Source organism: Ctenocephalides felis, unplaced genomic scaffold, assembly GCF_003426905.1.
Source record: "Ctenocephalides felis isolate EL2017-DRISC unplaced genomic scaffold, ASM342690v1 CF-g0.4_SCAFFOLD_03571, whole genome shotgun sequence".
In the NCBI taxonomy this organism is placed as follows: Eukaryota; Metazoa; Arthropoda; class Insecta; order Siphonaptera; family Pulicidae; genus Ctenocephalides; species Ctenocephalides felis.
The window spans coordinates 19,757,619-19,763,113 of record NW_020539725.1 but is presented as its reverse complement, the minus strand read 5'-3'; positions in this window follow the sequence as shown (position 1 = coordinate 19,763,113).

Genomic DNA, 5,495 nt, shown 5'->3' with positions numbered 1-5,495 from the left:
TTGCGATTTGACAGTGAAAAATATTAAAGTAAATTGCATATTTTGTGTATAATCCATGATATCGGTAGTAAAAGTATTTCCTGCAGCAGCATATCTATCAGCTATATGACCTACTGTTATTGTCGAATGTATTTGAGTAGTTTCTAGTTGTGCATAATTACTTTTAAATTCATGCATATTCTCTATTTCTAATTTCACATGGTATATTTCATTCGACTTATTTAGTAATAAAGTATTATCTTGGACTGTTAAACTTTCAAATTCATTTTCTGTTCGGAGACTTGTATTTTTTATATTTTTGGTAGATGAATATAATTTGATAATATTTGTTGATGGCATTATCGATGTAACCAATTCCGAAATATGTATTGTATCAAGAGTATATTTATTTGCATTGCTTATATCAGATAATATTTTAACTATATCTTGTCCAATGGCATCTGTTACAATAAATTTGATCAAGTTTGAATCAGATTCGGTAACTGTTCTTGATTCATTCTCTTCTTTTATTATTGCTATAAATTCTGTGACTGAATATATCAAAGAACTTGCTTTGTACTCTGATTGAGTTTCTACATCCATTAATTTTATATCAGACTCTTTAAATTCAGTTAATGAAATGGTTGTTTCTGGCATATAAGATTTTTCAAATAACTGTTTATTTATGTTACTTGAAATTATAGGTTCGTTACTTGTCGATTTTACACTTACTCCAGTTCGCAAATTATTCTCTTCAGAAATTCTTCCAAAAACTAATAATTCCGTAGACATGGTTCCGATTATATCATTGCTGTAATTAGAAGTTATCATGCTTGGATATGAATTCAATTCAATGTTTTGGCTGTCGTAATCGAATAACAATCCTGTTACTTGAGTAAGGATTATAGTTTGAGATTTACCGTGATTAATCCTGACATGTACTCCATGTAAGAAGGTATATATATCTGGACTAATTGAAATTAAAGTATGCGAAATTTCAGGAAATATTTCAGACCGTTGTAGCCCAGCTTCAGAAGTAGTAATTATATAATTCTGATTATAATAGCTCCACTGATTTGAGAGTAAGTTTATTGTTATATTTTGAGTATTTCTAGTTAAAATGCTTGTTGTTGTTATAGAAAATGCACTGTGTAATAAGTTTAGATCTTCAGTTATTATTGTGAGTTCGCTGCTAAGATTACTCGACGCATTGAGCAATTCATACATTCCTAAATTATAGTCTGGTATAATTGTCAAGCCAACTTTAGCAATAAACTCAGAGTCAGTTACTGAGCTGTGCAAAAAACCTCGATCATCAGTCGTTATTATAGATTCATTGCTAAATGATCTCGACGTATTATACCTTTTAAACATTTCTAAATTAAAGTCTGGTATAAAATCCAAGCCAACATTAGCAATGAATTCAAGGTTAGTTACTGAGCTGTGCAATACTTTTAGATCTTCAGTTGTTAATATCGATTCTTTGCTAAATGTACTACACGCATTGTGCATTATATACATTTCAAAATTAGAGTCTGGTATAGAATCCAAGGCAACTTTAGTTGTGAATTCAAAGTTAGTTACTGATCTGAGCAATAAATCTAGATTTTCAGTCACTATTATAGTTTCATTTCTAGATGTACTCGACGTATTGTGCACTTTGTACATTCCTAAATTGAAATCTGGTATAAAACCCAAACCAACTTTAGCAATGAATTCAAAGCTAGTTACTGAGCTGTGCAATAAATTCAGATTTTCAGTTACTATTATGGATTCATTAGTAGATGTACTTGACTTGTTTTGCATTTTATACATTTCTGAATTAAAGTCTGGTACAAAATCCAAGCCAACTTTAGCAATGAAGTCAAAGTTAGTTACTGAGCTGTGCAATGAGTTCAGATTTTCAGTTGTTAATGTGGATTCGTTGATAAATGCACTAGACGCATTGTGCACTGTAAACATTCCTAAATTAGTGTCTGGTTTGGAATCCAACTCAACTTTAGCAATAAGTTTAAAGTCAGTTACTGAGCTGTGCAATAAACTTCGATATTCAGTCATTATTATAGATTCATTGCTAGATGATCTCGATGTAATTTGCATTTCATTCATTCCTAAATTAAAGTCTGGTATAAAATTCAAACCAACTTTAGCAATGAAATCAAATTCAGTTACTGAGCTGTGCAATACCTTTAGATCTTCAGTTGTTAATGTAGATTCGTTGTTAAATGTACTAGACGCGTTGTGCATTGTATACATTTCTAAATTAGAATCCAAGATAACTTTAGTTATGAATTCAAGGTTAGTTACTGAGCTATGCAATAAATTCACATTTTCAGTCTTTATTATGGATTCACTGCCAGATGTACTCGACTTGTTTTGCATTTTATACATTCCTGAATCAAAGTCTGGTATAAAATCCAAGCCAACTTTAGCAATGAATTCAAAGCTAGTTACTGAGCTATGCAATAAATTCAGATTTTCAGTCTTTATTATGGATTCACTGCTAGATGTACTCGAATTATGGTGCACTTTGTACATTCCGAAATTGAAATCTGGTATAAAATCCAGGCCAACATTAGCAATGAATTCAAAGTTAGTTACTGAGCTGTGCAATACTTTTAGATCTTCAGTTGTTAATGTCGATGCTTTGTTAAATGTACTAGAGGCATTGTGCATTATATACATTTCTAAATTAGAATCTGGTATAGAATCCAAGGCAACTTTAGTTGTGAATTCAAAGTTAGTTACTGAGCTGTGCAATAAATTTAGATTTTCAGTCATTATTATGAATTCATTTCTAGATGTACTCGACGCATGGTGCACCTTGTGCATTCCTGAATTGAAATCTGGTATAAAATCAAAACCAACTTTAGCAATGAATTCAAAGCTAGTTACTGAGCTGTGCAATAAATTCAGATTTTCAGTAATTATTATGAATTCATTACTTGATGCACTCGACTTTTTTTGCATTTTATACATTTCTGAATTAAAGTCTGGTACAAAATCCAAGCCAACTTTAGCAATGAATTCAAGGTCAGTTACTGAGTTGCGCAATCCCTTTAGATCTTCAGTTGTTAATGTCGATTCTTTGCTAAATGTACTAGGCGCATTGTACATTTCTAAATTAGAATCCAAGATAACTTCAGTTGTAAATTCATAGTTAGTTACTGAGCTATGCAATAAATCCAGATTTTTAGTCATTATTATGGATTCATTGCTAGATGTACTCGACTTATTTTGCATTTTATTCATTCCTGAATCAAAGTATGGTGTAAAATCCAAGATAACTTTAGTTGTGAATTCAAAGTTAATTACTGAGCTGTGCAATAAATCTAGATTTTCAGTCACTATTATGGATTCATTTTTAGATGTACTCTTAGTATGGTGCACTTTGTACATTCCTAAATTGAAATCTGGTATAAAATCCAAACCAACTTTAGCAATGAATTCAAAGCTATTTACTGAGCCGTGCAATAAGTTTAGATCTTCAGTTGTTAATGTCAATTCTTTGCTAAATGTGCTATACGCATTGTGCATTATATACATTTCTAAATTAGAGGCTGGTATAGAATCCAAGGCAACTTTAGTTGTGAATTCAAAGTTAGTTACTGAGCTATGCAATAAATTCAAATTTTTAGTCATTATTATGGTTTCATTGCTAGATGTACTCGACTTGTTTTGCATTTTATATATTCCTGAATCAAAGTCTGGTATGGAATCCAAGCCAACTTTCGCAATAAAATCAAAGTCAGTTACTGAGCTGTGCAACAAACCTCGATCTTCAGTCATTATTATTGCATCAGTGCTAGATGATCTCGACGTATTATGCATTTTATACATTTCTAAATTAAAGTTTGTAATGAAATCCAAGCTAACATTAGCAAGGAATTCATAGTTAGTTACTGAGCTGTGCAATAAATCTAGATTTTCAGTCATTATTTTGGATTCATTTCTAGATGTACTCGACTTGTTTTGCATTTTATACATTCCTGAATTAAAGTCGAATATAAAATCCAAGCCAACTTTAGCAATAAATTCAAAGTTAGTTACTGAGCTGTGCACTGAATCTAGATCTTCAGTTATTGATATGGATTCATTGCCAGACGTAGTCGACATATAATGCAATTTATACATTCCTAAATTGAAATCTGGTCTAAAATCCAAGTCAAGTTTAGCACTAAATTCAAAATCAGTTATTGTGCTATGCAGTGAATCTCGATCTTCAGTCATTATTATGGATTCTGGTATAAAATCCAAGCCAACTTTAGCAGTGAAATCATAGTTACTTACTGAACTGTGCAATAAATATAGATCTTCAGTTAATATAGTAGATTCATTGTTAAATGTACTCGGTGTATTGTGCATTTCATACATTCCTAAATTGAAGTCTGGTATAAAATCCAAGCCAACTTTAGCCATGAATTCAAAGTCAGGTAGTGAACCATGCAATAAGTCTCGATCTTCAGTGATTATTATGGATTCAATGCTAGATGATCTCAACGTATTATGCATTTTATACATTTCTAAATTAAAGTCTGGTATAAAATCTAAGCCAACTTTAGCAATGAATTCAAAGTTGGCTACTGAGCTGTGCAATAAGTTTAGACCTTGAGTTTTTAATATGGATTCGTTGCTAAATGTACTAGACGTAGTGTTCATTGTATACATTCCAAAATTAAAGTCAGGTATGAAATCCAAGCTAACTTTAGCATTAAAACCAAAGTTAGTTGCTGTACTGTGCAATAAATCTCGATCTTTAGTCATTATTATGGATTCATTTCTAAATATGCTCGAATTGTGGTACACTTTATACATTTCTAAATTGAAATCTGGTATAAATTCAAAGCCAACTTTAGTAATAAATTCAAAATTAGTTACTGAGCTGTGCAATAAGTTTAGATCTTCAGTTGTTAATGTGGATTCGGTACTAAATATACTAGACGCATTGTGCATTGTATACATTTCTAAATTAATGTCTTGTATAGAATCCACGCTAACTTCAGCAATAAATTCTAAATCAGTTGCTGAGCTGTGCATTAAATCTCGATTTTCAGTCCTTATTATGGATTTACTGCTAGAGGAACTCGACGTATTGTGCATTTTATACATTAATACATTGAAGTCTGGTATAAAATCCGAACCAACTCTAGCAGTGAATTCAAAGTCATTTACTGAGCTGTGCAATAAATTTAGATCTTCAGTTGTTATTGTGGATTCGGTACTAAATATACTAGACGCATTGTGCATTTGTATAGTATGTATAGAATCCACGCTAACTTTAACAATGAATTCAAAATCAGTTATTGTGCTGTGCAATAAATCTCTATGTTCAGTCATTATTATGGATTCATTTCTAGATGAACTTGACGTATTGTGCATTTCATACATTCCCGAATTGAAGTCTGGTATAAAATCCAAGCCAACTTTAGTAGTGAATTCAAAGTCAGGTACTGAGCCATGCAATAAGTCTCGATCTTCAGTCATTATTTTGCATTCAATGCTAGATGAACTATTGC